Here is a 14,931-nt window from a genome sequence, read left to right as displayed (position 1 = left end):
CCCAGAGAGGTAATACCGGTATACACATACACGCCCAGAGAGGTAATACCGGTATACACATACACGCCCAGAGAGGTAATACCAGTATACACATACACACCCAGAGAGGTAATACTGGTATACACATGCATGTCCAGTATTACCTCTCATTTTCTAATGCACTGAGTGTCCAAATACAGGACCGTCCGGTGCCATACTGGACACCTGGCAACCCTACGATTCGTGTCGTTCTAACTTCTTCCCTTTCAAGGGGCCCACAAAGCAATGCGTTGCAGGACTATATTATCATCCAGAAGCTAATGGTTTTGTGCTGTTTTTGTTTTTCGGTAACACAAATGTTACTGTGTCTGTTACAAAACGGGTGGCAAAGCAGCAGATTTCTATCAACAATAAATATCTTTGCACTGCAAAAGAAAAGTCACCATTTTCACACGTGTATTGCACCATATGCGTTGTTCATACTGTAAATATCTCCCACAATGTGTTGTGATTTTTTGAATCAAGAGTCCCAATAACGAACAGCGGTGATGTAGGGAAGGTTGAGATCTGCATATAGCTGTGTCGCTTTCTGGGCATTGCAGTCAACGTTTGCTTCTCCCCCAAAATGACTATATTTATTACTATATGATATTAGTGTTGATAGCAGAGTCACAGGACTACAGCATTTCACCAGAAAACAGAGACACGGTCTTGTGATGTTATGTATCCTTTAATATGCAACCGAGCAGTTACATTTCCAAACGTGTGTTGATTTCATTGAACGGATGAGCGAAATTACTGTGTAGAGAATTCGCTTCTTTATGTAGAATTTATTATATTTAGGGTTGAAGTCCTCAGTAATTCCAACGTGACCAGAGATTTCTACAGTGCTTCCCAGCCTCAGTAGGTGCCCCTGGCTGCACAGGGATTAGAGCAATCTGTAATGAAATAATAAAGGTTGAAAGGGACTGGATGTTGGAGTCAGTGACCCATAACTGGCCATTTCCTGATGTTTGGTTCCATGACTGCAAACCAAAATGTTACCTTATCATAGGCCACGTAATGAAAAAGCATAGGCATTGAAAAAAAAAAGACATATTGTTTCTTACACAAACATTAGGGACACATTTATTTGAATGAGCCCGTGATGGACATTCCACTTCAAATAGAATGAGCCCATAAGTTCCTGTATTTTTAAGTTCCCTGTAAAATTAATTTGATCATTCAAATACTGTCTTGAAAAAGAGCACTTTTTACAATTGTATTTCTTTTTAAGAATGTTGCTCCTTTTTCAGTATATGTTGGTAGGAATGGGGGGAAAGGAAAGTGCTAGCAATGTCTAAACCAGGGGTAGTCAACTCCAGTCCTCAAGAGCTACCAACGGATCAGGTTTTCAGGATATCCCTGCTTCAGCACAGGTGGCTCAATCAGTCCCTATTTCAGCATAGGTGGCGCAATCAGTCTCGGCACAGGTGGCTCAATCAGTGGCTCTGTCAAAGACTGAGCCACCTGTGCTGAAGCAGGGATATCCTGAAAACCTGAACTGTTGGTAGCTCTTGAGAACTGGAGTTGGCCGTCCCTGGTCTAAACTATATGCTCTCTTGCTTATTTGAAATGAAATATATATATATCTCCAGCTGAACTAAACCAGTTGCAATTTACATCCGTCCCATTCACTGAGTTTAAAAAAAATTCAGATCTGTCTTGGCTAGTATAGTTCACATTTTAATCAGTTTGGTATTTCCTCCTCCTGCAGGCCAGTGGGAACACCTGTGTTTTTCTTTAAGAATCAGGGGAGAAGGTTGGAGTCATCCATGATTTCCCAATGCTGCTGAGACGAGGAGTTGATCTGAAACCATCTGCATACATTGTCCTCGAAGAGCACAATGAGCAGTTAACCCAACCATTCAACAAATGAGAGTGAGACCTTGTGACATCTACAGTCACAATGTCTGTGAAATTGTTGGCGAAAAGTTCCCTCTTTAGCTCTGCAAATAAAAATATCCCTTGTGAGTACGTTCATATGCCCCAGACACAATGCAGATTTCTCATTAGGACAGCAACATTTTGGGGGTGGCAAATCCCCCGCCTCTCCCCTCCCCCCCCCCCCCCCGTACTCAGAGTGGACGTAATGGGAAGTTTGGCCATGGCCAAAAATGTCACCGTCGGGACACGTCGCCACAGGGCAGCTCGCCGCTGGACATTTCGCCGCGATGTCAGACACGCACCCGACCCGATAAGCCAGGTTTGATAAGTGCATGTTTAAATGTCCCGCGTGGGACTGCTACACTGCCTAAACAGGCCGTTCCGATGCGCCATCGACATTTAAACATGCACTTATCAGACCTGGCTTGTCGGAGCGGGCGGTCTGGCACGGCGGACATCGTGGTAACTTGTCCCGCCCTCAGAACGCCTGGGCCTTTTTGGCCAAATGTCCTAGACAGTATACAGAGGCCCGCTCTTTTCCCCACTGATTGCCGGGGGAGAGCGTAGTTCCCCTGTAAAGTTTGTACCTTCAACTTCTTCAGCGTCACGGTGTCAAATGACGTTGCACGTCACATGGCGTTGTGTTGTCATGGTAACACGGTGTGACATCACGACGTCTTTCGACGCCGTGATGCTGAAGGAGGGCGGCGCTGCAGGAGGAAGCGGTACCAAGGTGAGTGCCTATGGGCAGCAGCAACTGCTCAAACAGGTCTGCAGCCCTGCCTTTCCCCATTATCTCTTAGCATACAGTGCTGCCACGGCAGCTAGGTATTCTGGGTAATGACATGTAAATGAGCACAGTGTCACCTTTCGTTCTCAAAACTTTTGGATGCGAATAGTGAAAGACAGTCTCCATGTAGTGTTAATATACTATTACGAGTAATAATTCAAATGTTGTAATTGATTGGTATAGGGGAGCGCGCGGGGGAGACGAGGAAAGGTTTTAACTACCTCTTCCTTAATTTTTGCGCCTTTTTTCAGCATCGGGTAATAAATAGCCAGACCTGGGTTGACATAAATACGTCTAGCAAATGAACTTTTTCCAGATGTGTCAGACTTAATAGATAAGGAGATATGGTTCCAATAGAGATGTGGATTATAAGAGCCCCACACACGTAACCCCCTTACTGTTAGAATGTTCCTGTAAATCACTCTGAAACATCAAAGTAACAGCCCTCATTCTCAGGGTAACCTCCAGAAAAGGGGCGGCCAACTCCATTTCTCAAGAGCCACCAAAAGGTCAGGTTTTAAGGATATCCCCGCTTCAGCACAGGTGGCTCAATCAGTGACTTGGTCGATGAGCCACCTGTGCTGAAGCAGGTTCTTCGACTGAGCCACCTGTGCTGAAGCAGGGATATCCTGAAAACCTGACCTGTTGGGGCGTCTAGAGGACTGACATTGAGGACCTCTGAGTTAAAGTATATTTCAGATCTTATCGAGTTTACACACGTTTTTATCCTGGGCTTTTAGGGTTTTGTATTATTGTTGTACACATTTAATAAGCCTTTCTCTCTATCTATACAGTGACTGCTAGTGCTTCAGTTTTCTGCGTTTCCACAAACACATATTTTGGAGACACTGCCTCTTTAACCCTTTGCTACCAGTGGGACCCACAACTCATTGTTTTCCAAAGTTAACTCAAACTGCTGAATAAGTGCTCCTACAGCTGTTCACATAACACCATATAACTCATTTAAAAGCAACATGTTTAAACAATTCCTTGCATCTTGGTTACTGGCCGTTTATCATTTTGCAAGGCAGGAAAATGATAATAGAAAGAAAATAATATTTTTGTTGTCAGAAACATAACATCCTGTATTCACTGCGGCGTCAGTATTTATTATACGTATCCTCTGGTGTAATCACCTTTTCTCCAGCTCCCCCACATCTGGCTTTCATAAAGTGGCACGGCTTTCTCCTTCTCCAAAACAAGAGCATCACATCTGCCAGAGCCGGCCTCCTGCCTGCGCTATCAGCATGCAGCGCGGGACGCGCTTTCTAACACTGCTTCTTTTCACTCTGTCCTGGATATTTTGGATTCATTTGGAAATCAAGAACTGGAAGGGAATACAAAACAAAAATAAAGTTGTGGTTACACAAGCAGCCAGTGACACATCAGGGGATCAGATGTTGGCCAACTGGGAACTCGCGATAATGGTTTGCTGTTAGAGCAGGGGAGGGCAAGTCCAGTCCTCAAGAGCCACCAACAGGTTAGGTTTTTTAAGTATATCTCTGCTTCAGCACAGGTGGCTCAGTCAGAGACTGAGCCACTGATTGAGCCTCCTGTGCTGAAGCTCGGACTGATTGAGCCACCTGTGCTGAAGCAGGAATATCTTTAAACCCTGACCTGTTGGTGGCCCTTGAGGACTGGAGTTGCCCGCCCCTGTGCTAGAGGGACCTAAAGTGCATTGCGAAGCCATAGATTCACAAGAATGCAGCCCCTCTATCTCGGCCCAGGCAAAATGGGAAGTTTAAATGTCCCGGTCACATGGGCCTACAGGAAGCCGCAAGGGATGATGTCACGGCTTCCTATTGGCCTGCATGACGTGAGACATTTAAATGCTGCCATTTCGTTAGGCACACAGTTTCTCTGACTGCAGAGATATCCCGGCAAATGAAGCATCATTTATTATTGAATTAAATCTCTCGTAGCAACCCAGCCACAGAAAGGATACAAAGGCAACCCAAAGGAAGTAATAAACTGCACAGATAAACATGGAATTGAAACGTGAATCCCCCCTCCCCTCCCTTGTTGTTAACACTTGTAACCGGTGTTCCCCCACCCTAAGGCTAAGGCCCCGGTCACGGCACTGTAATGCGCGCACGCGCTTTTGGCTGCGCGTTCCGGCGATTCCTCGGTCTGCAGCTCACTGCAGGAGCAGAGACCGGGGGGGGGGGCGTGACGGAGGAGTGACGGGGGCGCGGCCATGACGTCACCCGGCAGGTTCGCCCTCATTGGCTGAACCGGCGGGGGGCGTGCCAAACCGCTCGACGCGAGTTCCTGCTCTCAATTCTATTGAGAGCAGAAGAAGCTCTCGCGCAAGCGCTGCGGCCCCCCCCTCGCAGCGGGCCTGGCGCCATTGCGGGGAGGGCTCTCGTGAGCACAGCGTCCGCCACAGCGGACGCTGTAGCAGGCAGCGGGGGCAAGGCCTAAGGGAGATTCACTGCTACCTGCTGTTGTGGTGCTCACCTGCAGGTTTACAGAAGGGGCCTGAGCATCCACCGATGGTGTTGGGGATAAACAGGACAGGCTTTTGCGTTTGTTCAACATCTTTCTCGGTGCAGCGCCTCCATCCAGCAAGGACCTATCATGGGTAAGGGTGGTCCTTGCAGGAAAACACTCTCTCTGTATCCCCCTGAATAAGTCATACTCCAGGCAGGATAAAATAATAACAGGAACTTTATTGGATAACAGCATGAACAGCTCATAACACTGGATCTTCTCCTAACCCTGGTGCAGAAACCAAGCGGCTTGAAGCCCCAAGAGCCTCTCCTTTACCCCTTATCCCACCAGGGGGGTATGGGAGCAATCTTCACCTACTCCCCTGAGGGAGCAGGCACGTGGAGACCCTCTGTCCAGAGGACTCCTGGAACACACACACCCCTCTTCACCCTGAGGTGAGACAGAGTCCCTCAATTTAGGCTGCCGCCCCTTTTTTTGGTTACCAGGGGAGGGTCCCAGGTCTAAGCCCCAGTAGTGGGCAGAACCTAGGCCTTGGGCCCACCCCCCTGTCACTTTAGCGAGTTGTTTACTGCAGCGTCGGGGAAGCATAACCCCAACACTGCCTGCACTGGTACCAGGACTTATATGTTAAGGAAAGGAAGTAAGTAGCCCAAGGGGCACCTGGCTACACACTGATAAATACAGATTTTTAAATTAAAATTATAACACCGGAACAAAAACGATCACAGATTTCATAAAATAATAAACACCGAAAACCGATATCCCTCATTCTAAGCAGCTAAAAATGACAGATGCTGGGATATCGTGGAGTTAGTGGCACTGTAACTGGTTAAGTAGATGAATGAGATGAGTCCCATGTGTGTGCGCAATAATCAGCAGGGTGTGTGGTTCCGACAGGTAGTCCAATAAATGTGATAGAAACAGATAATGTATAAATAATCTGTAGATAGCCTGTATCCATGTGTGGTGTTGACAACATAAGCCAAATGAAATATCCAAAATATGACAGTGTGGAGACAAGCGTGGCTAACCTGGATGATATGGTAACTGGTTTAGCGTTGATCAGAATTGTTTTTGGTTTGCAGTGCAGGATTCAGGTCCAGATCCACAGAAGAGGTGCTGAGCGTTAGCACGCCCAGCTCATGATCATATACATGGGAATAAGGACGTGCTAATGCTTAGCACCCTTTTATGGATCTGTACCTTAGTATGCGATCTCTGTCTCTCACAGTGATATATCATTGCTGCCTTCCAGAAAGGGTTTAAGCATGGCAAATAAACCTGGGAATCAATCATGTTTCCAGTTTGGAGTTGCAATAAATTCAGACCATATTCTCTATTAATTATCTAAAAAAAAAAAAAACTGAATTCATAATGGATTTCCATAAATACATCAACTGCCCATGTGCAAGTGCAGTAAGATGCTAAATTGTTTGATTTTTGTGGGTACCATTTATTGTGTGTCTAGTATCAGAGCAGTCAATAATCTATAAACTAGAAAACTATTTTTTCATTTTACAGTACAAGTTCTCTGGCAATCTATTAATTACCAAAAGAAAATAAAAAATGAAATGACTGTGTGCACAACAGCTTGTTTTGGCTGCAAGTACGTAAATGATTACTGTAAAAGCACTTTAAATCATGTGAGAAAATGGAAACATAAAATAAATGTTTAGAAAAAGAAATATTAAGTGGTTACGTTATGCCTGGTAATAAATAAATATAATCTGGGGTGTTTTTGTAGGGAAAAGGTGCCAGAACCATAAGAAAAATATATATCTAAAGTAAAGAATTCAGTTTTCAATAAAATAATGAGATAGAAAAGGCATTTAGAAAAAAAACAAAAAAAAAAAAACAGTATCACAAACCCATTGCTAATATTTTCTTAATGACTATATGGAGTTTCTTGTTAATCCCTGAAACAAAGTTGCTGGATTCCCCAGGCAAATGGTCCTGTCTATAATTTGTATAATTGCCCTAAATGCAGCGACCCACCCCAAAGGTGATTTTCTTTTTTAGCCTATCTGATCCGTGGTTCTCAGAGGCCCGTGGTTCTCAGAGGCCCGTGGTTCTCTGAGGCCCGTGGTTCTCGGAGCCCCGTGGACACTCCAGTTCCAGTCAAAAGGAGTTGATTTTTTCAGTGTCTTTTGAAATTTTTTAAACATAGCCACCATTGTCACAAATAAAAAGCTGCAATGTCGTGTCCGTTTGGCCGCCAGTTAAAGTCCTGACCCTACACCATTTTATGGCCACCCTATAAATACTGCGGCCCTGTGGACAACACGTTTTGTCACTCGGGAACCGTGGGGTGATGGAGGGCAGGGGTGTTGGAGATCAGCGGACTAGATATCCACATATCGATTCTGGGGCACCCCCCCTCCCCCCACACCGGTTCAGGTAAGAAAAAAGTCAAGTGCAGGCGAGACTGCTGTTTTGCCACATCTTGTAACTACTACCACTTTGGTTCCTGCACCTTATACCTAGTCTTGTAATCACTAAATCTTTGCTAAACAGACTTCAATATTATTACGGGTGATCCGCCACATCTGACCTTTTTGGTTGGAATTGTACAGTCACGCCACTGCCATCTCCAGCCCCTCGGGCTGATGCTGAGCACAATAAAAAGACAAGCGACTTGTAATGAAGGGTAACATGCTTTTGATGAAGCTCTAACCTTCAACCCCTTTGATGCTACAGGGACTTGCACGGGATTAAAGCAGCTCTCACACTTATCCTGGGATATTAGAATTAGAGGAATACAGCAGTCACTCATGCAACGCCTTTGTTGCAATTTTGTAAGTTTGTTTTTCGTAATGAAAAATTTGTTTAAAGAGGTAATCCAAGCGGCACTATCATTTTTATATATATATATATATATATATATATATATATATATATATATATATATATATATATATATATATATATATATATATATATATATATATATATATATATATATATATAGCAAATGGATATATTACTGTATGCTCATTTGCATGTCTTAGACAGGTCTGCAACCCCGCCTTTCACCAATATCACCCAGCACACAGCACTTCCACTGCAGCAAGGGATTCTGGGAAATGATATGCAAACAAGCACACTTTTTGCTTCAAAACCATTCAACATGGTTTCCCTATATATTTATATTTTTATAAATTATATATTTTATATATATATATATATATATATATGTATGTGTATATATTTTGTTTTAATATATACAGCCTTTGATTAACTTTATTGAAAACTAATTACCTAAACTGCCGATTGATTTGTTCCCCGTGATTGATAAGCAAAGATCCTGCTTCCAGGGTTCACTAAATGGCTGTCTTTCAGTTTCAATTCATCTTTAAGTCAGTGTAACTCAGCAGCTACAATGTATCCTGATATTACCAAGGTAACATTATCTATTGCTACAGTTTGCAGCCCAAACTGCTGGGAATGTTGGCAACAAATTATCACAAATAGGAAAGTGTTACAAAGATCTTGCACTGCTGGGAAAGAGGGCTAAAACCTGCTTTGAAATCACAGGATGCTCAATATATTAAAACTCATTAAAAATGGCATTTAGAGTTGAATAAAAAAAAATAACAAATTAGTATTATCTAATACTACAGAACTGATTTGTTTTAAAAAAACCACATAGGATATTGCATGGATTGCTCCTTTAAAAGATAATTTCAAATTCAAGCAGCAATCTCGTGTTCCTTTAACTCAGGGTTGCGCAAACTGGGGGGTGGGAGATTTTGCCGGGGAGCACCGCACTTTTCCCCAGGCATTTAATTAAATGCCAGGGGATCGCGTGAGGCCCCTGCAACACTCCACTTACCGGGATTCAGCCGGCTGTGTGACGCGTCGCCACGGCAACGTTGCGTCAAACGATGTTGCGGGGCCATGTGACGTCACACGCGTCAAATGACGCAGCGAGTCACATGACGTCACAAGACCTCGCAGTGTCATTTGACGCTGATACAAGGTAGGGGGGGCGGCGCGAGAGCCGGGGGAAAGGAAGACAGAGGGGCGCAGCTTCAAAAGTTTGCGCTCTCCTGGGTTTAACCAATATAATGTTAGCATCTTGTCCCTTGAACACGTCTTGCTCTTTTGAAAAAAAAAAAAAACTTTGTATAATGGCAGAAAACATAATTTTCCTCATTTCTAGTAAAAGCATTGGGCTCTGGGGAGAGCTTCATTTTAACCCCCCAGACACTTAATATCTCAAACACTTGTATCACCCGAATGAGGCCTCCAATTCTAAAAATAAAAAAATAAAAAAATACACAGATTTGGAAAAGGCAAGAGGAAATCTGGTAAAGAAAGTGGGAACAAAATTGCGACAAGCGCAGATGCTGCTTTACATGCACAAAGAAACCTTCGTGGCAAATACAGCGCAGTAGGTGTATATTGCTTTCACCGTGACAATGATGAAAGAACGTTGCAGAAATCCATCAAACTTTTCAATCAGTGAATCAAAGGGCAAAATTATATGGGTCATCAAAAGGTCAGGTTTTAAGGATATCTCTGCTTCAGCACAGATGGCTCAATCAGTGGCTCAGTGTTTCGACTGAGCCCTTGATTGAACCACCTGTGCTGAAGCAGGATATCTTGAAAACCAGACGTGTTGGTGGCAGGGCCGGCTGGAATGTTTGTGGGGCTCAGCTTTTACCTTCTCCGGCGGCATCTCCTCCTGCGTGGTCCGGGAATCATGGCTTTGATGTATCGTTACCATGACAAGGACATCACGTGATGTCCCGGCCACAGGGCGTCCTGCTGTCATAGCCATTTGACGTCGCTGATCCATGACGGGACCCTGCAGGAGGAGATGCCGCCAGAGAAGGTAAGAGAGAGTTAGAGATACAGAGTTACAGAGATACAGAGTCACAGAGGCCCTGCACTCTCCCCCCGCAATCAGTTTAATTGTGGGGTAGAGCGCGGGGGCCTCTGAAACCGCGGGGCTCGGTGCGATGGTGCCGATGACACCACCATCACGCCAGCCCTGATTGGTGGCCCTTGTTTCACACAATTCACCAAAGAAAAAAGATGCTACAGTAGATTATTTCACAACAGTTGTGACAAAAAAGGCAATTTCTAACTAAAAAAAAAAAGTCTTATTTGAACCTCATTATTTTATGTAAGGTTGCACTCTGCCTATACCTTAGGTCAGGGGTGCGTAAAGTGGGGGGCGCGAGATTCGCTGCGCAGGGTATACAGAGGCCCTGCGCGCTTCCCGAAGGCATTTAAATTAATGCAGGGGAGGTGCAAGGCCTCTGTAAACTTCTCCTTACCTTGATTCAGACGGGTCTTGGTGACACGTCGCCATGTGACGTCACGTTGTCATGGCAACGTGACGTCAGGACGTCTGAGTCAAGGTAAGCATGGAGGGCAGGAGGAGAGGGGGGCAGCTGGCAGGGGGGCGCAGGGGAAAAAGATTGCGCTCGCCTGCCTTAGGTCTTGGACTTGCACTGTATAAATTCAAGAAGCAAGCCAAATGGAGCAAGAATGGGGATAGATGTCCAAACGTCTTCATTACTAAATATTTATTAAGCAGTGCCTAGTTGTGAATGGCAGCATGGCGTGGTAATTTGGAGTAGTACCGTGGTAATTTTTTATATTGGCTGCCTGGATTGTCCTCATGGTGTTTGGCTATTCATTAAAAAAAACAAAGTTTTCCGTAAGACTAGCCTCTTGTTTCATGAGTCAGTTATGAATGGTCAGATGTGAATCATAGCCCAAGGACAATCATTATAGGCTTGCTGTGATACCAGCCATAGTGGAAAATAAAATCTAGGGTATTGATCTCCTAATAACATATTATTAATAATAATGGCTATGAGAAGTACTTTATGCAGCATCCGTATTGCTAATGAATTTATTTATTTATAAAATGTTTTACCAGGACGTAATACATTGAGAGTTACCTCTCGTTTTCAAGTATGTCCTGGGCACAGTTAATATGACAAATAATACATGGTTACAAATACAGTTACATAAATGAACAGTGTATACATTATATACAATACATTGCATGCACAGTTAGAGAAGATGTATATTATAGGCTTATAGTAACAGTTACAGACCAGATTAAAATGTGAGAGACAGCCTTAGTTTTGAAAGAACTTAAACTGGTGGAGGATGTGAGAGTCTCCGGTAGACTGTTCCAGTTTTGGGGTGCACGGTAAGAGAAGGAGGAGCGGCCGGATACTTTGTTGAGCCTTGGGACCATGAACAGTCTTTTGGAGTCAGATCTCAGATAAGTGCTGCATGTGGTAGGGGTGAGGAGCTTGTTCAGATAGGTGGGTAGTTTGCCCAGAAAGTATTTGAAGGCAAGACAGGAAAGGTTAACTTTGCGCCTAGACTCGAGTGATGACCAATCTAGTTCTTTGAGCATTTCGCAGTGATGTGTGTTGTAGTTGCATTGAGAACGAAACGACAAATTGAATTGTAGAGGGTGTCAAGTTTGCTAAGGTGGGTTTGGGGTGCCGAGCCATATACTATGTCTCCATAGTCGATAATTGGCATTAGCATCTGCTGTGCAATGAATGCTACGTTTGACATAGCAAAACAGTACAGCAGTCTATATGAATCCCTGCTCCTACATTACAGTCTTATTTGTATTACCCGTGACACTGAGAGGTAAATTGATTTGACCAAGGTTAGAAACCGCTGCCTTTAGGACACTGGTACAGGTTAAAATAGGACGCGTGATCATTCTCTAGAGTTGCTTCAGCTGGGGATTCCCAGTCATTTAAGTGCCGGAATCCAGTAAACAACAGAAAAAGCAGAAATCCATAAAATCCATAACAGAGTGGTAGCCTCTTCTGTTTGCAATTTGGTCTGTGCTTTGGGAGGGAAAGAAATCCTTGCATTGATGCTCGCTTTTGGTAATCAGCAGGCGTTTCCTTTCCAGATGAAATTTGAATCACATAAATAGGCTATACGAAGCCACTTCACATAGAAACACTCAATAGTCGTAACTTCTTCATGCTCTCCAGTGCTCGAAAGGCCAACAATTCATCAGGCTTCTTCACATTCAAGTCCAGTTTACTTAAGGGGTTAAACTGGATTTTGACCCATGGTATTTTTTTCGATCTCTGCCACAGCTAGATTGCTGAATTTTTATCCGCTTCTAAATCAAAACGTCTGATTTGTTTGTACAGGGGGGCTCAACTCCTGTTCTCAAGACCCCCAATAGTTTAAGAATATTGAAGTAGAAGACTGAGCCACCTGTGCTGAAGCAGGGATATCCTGAAAACCTGACCTGTTGGTAGCTCTTGAGGACTGGAGTTGGTCTCGCCTGCACTAGAGTCTTCTTGCCACTTCCCGCTTTCCTAAAGTGACTAATATGACCAGATCGGACCTACAGCGGATTGTTTTGTGTGTTTGCCCAGACCCTCATATTTTGATAAGTTGGAAAAATAAAATAAATCATACTCATCCTAAAAAGGATTAGCACAATCTTTAATTTGTCATCGTTTCCTTCAAACAACTGTGCTGTTTGATAAGATGCACATAAAATGTTGTTTTAAGAAATACAAATGTGATCAAAATAAATTATTTCCAAATGTTTGCTGAAAATGTATAATACGAAATGAAAATACGAGAAGCAAAAAAAATGTTCTAATAGAGCTTTACTATACAGCGGATGATAGCCTATATCCAGAGTTTATCAGGTAGATAGACGAACGTAGGCCTGATCTTTCACTGGAGGGGGTGTAACTCAAGGGTGCTCAACTTCAGTCCTCAAGCCCCCCAACAGGTCAGGTTTTCAGGATATCCCAGCTTCAGCACAGGTGGCTCAATCAGAGGCTCAGTCAACAACTGATTGAGCCACCTGTGCCTAAACAGGGGCAGATTTAGCCACCTGTGCTGAAGCAGGGCTATCCTGAAAACCAGACCTGTTGGGGGGTGGGGGGGGCTTGAGGATTGGAGTTGAGCACCCCTGGGGTAGCACATTCCATCCTGCTAGTGGCTGAAGATAAAAAAAGACGGTCAATGGTAAAATAAACGGTTTCTTTTACAGCCACTAAACCCAAAAGGGAATATAAAAATACTCAAAACATCTGCTTCATTTAACTAATTTGCGGCTATATCGGCGCCCCCAGCAGAAAGGAAAAATAACAATTACAACAACTTGATATCCAAAGCAGCATTCAGTCACAATTTATCTTCATTCCAACATTTATACAGCCAGCTGGTAGCATATTTCTGTCACTCTGGTTTACATATAGCTTTATGTTACAGAGATGAAAGAAAAGAATAATGTTATTATTTTTTTTTTACCAGATCACAGATGGGTAGACCGGAGAATGGGATGCTGTGTCCAATATCACATTTCTACACACTAACCTCCCTTTTTGGGGCAATTGGCCTTCTGCTTTAGGCCTACAATGGTCCCACAACCCAGAGATGCAAAGGCACTGATGAAACAGAATTATGTTACAAACGAGCATTCGCCCTCTTTCAAAATGGCACCCGGGGGAATGTCCTGCCTCTGAGCCAGTTAGGTCAGAATGCTGATTGGCTCCTTGACATTTTCCTTTGTAATGCCATTTTAAGTGACTATTTCCTGATCAGGAGATATCTATAGACAGTAGCAATTCCGCCAAGGGAGAGTCCTCAGTAAGAATACTGACTGGGTAGAGTCGCCCTTTCCCTAGTTAAAATACTAGGTGCGAATTTCTTATTTTCCCTTTCTTGCTTAAATTTGGAAACGTATTTTCCTTAGCTCTCAAACTTTACAGGGGACAACTGTAAAATGTTATTCCTTGAAGACTTGAGAAGTATATATAGTATGTCACTACTAAAAATAAGAGTGTTGCACGTAATTAATGTACATTACATTATTCACTGATTACTAACATCTATGGATTTGTTTTTGTTGTTGTATAGATTTAAGAATATAATGTGCCAGACTTTACGTGAGAAATGGGAAATGTGTTGCCTTTTATTATTTATATTTTGGAATTTAAATATTAGACCAGTCAGAAACCACTGAACCAATAAAAAAAAGGTGACGTAAAACTATGCTTTTGTTTGTTGTTTACTGTGCAATACAGATTCTGGAAACTTACCTGACACTAAATGTACAGTTACAACCCCCCCCCAAATAAACTTCATTTGCAGGTTGGAATGTTTTAACCTTTTGGCTACCAGAGGGAGCATTGTTTAGACCAGGAGTGGCCTACTCCAGTCCTCAAGGGCCACCAACAGGTCAGGTTTTAAGGATATCCCTGCTTCAGCACAGTCAAAGACTGAGCCACTAATTGAGCCACCTGTGCTGAAGCAGGGACTGATTGAGCCCCCTGTGCTGAAGCAGGGACTGGTTGGGCCACATACCCTTAAAAACTGACCTATTGGTAGCACTTGAGAACTGTAGTGGGCCACTCCTGGCTTAGAGAGTCAAGATGACAGGACTCACAGTAGTCAGTAAAAACACTGCCACGGACCCTTCCCTGCAGTAACCCTCGAAAGTGACTTCTTGGGTACTGCCAAGGGACAAGTTGGGAAGCTGGATCCGTGGACAGTTGCCCTTTTTGAAGTCTCAGGAGTCTTACTAATATTTTCTCAGGCTGGTAAAATAAATCGACGAAACCCTAATGTGAAAAACATTTGTCACCAGGATCGTCTTCTGTCTCTTTCCAAGACTGGAGTCTCTAGAGGGCAAGAATGTTACCAATGTCCCGTCCTCTCTCCCTGAGAAATCGCTGTAATCTCCTGTGCACACATGTGGCCGTGACCTTGTGCAAGCTGTCTATGAAAGTGAAACTTTCCTCTGACACTGG

General features: G+C 43.7%; 1 protein-coding gene across 4 annotated transcripts in view; it reads left to right on the top strand.

Moving 5' to 3' along the window:
* The window catches only part of ROR1 (receptor tyrosine kinase like orphan receptor 1), a 236,141-nt gene that overhangs the window by 87,949 nt on the left and 133,261 nt on the right, over nt 1-14,931 (top strand). Inside the window, exon 1 of one of the 4 annotated variants that reach the window (XM_075615916.1) lies at nt 9,959-9,986. The exons of the other annotated variants lie outside the window; for them this stretch is intronic. The gene's annotated coding sequence lies outside the window, so the exon portion shown is untranslated. Of the gene's footprint in view, nt 1-9,958; nt 9,987-14,931 lie in introns of those variants that run through there. 4 annotated transcript variants of the gene reach the window in all.

This window comes from Ascaphus truei, chromosome 10 (assembly GCF_040206685.1).
Source record: "Ascaphus truei isolate aAscTru1 chromosome 10, aAscTru1.hap1, whole genome shotgun sequence".
Lineage (NCBI taxonomy): Eukaryota > Metazoa > Chordata > Amphibia > Anura > Ascaphidae > Ascaphus > Ascaphus truei.
This window is presented reverse-complemented; position numbering and strand designations above follow the sequence as displayed.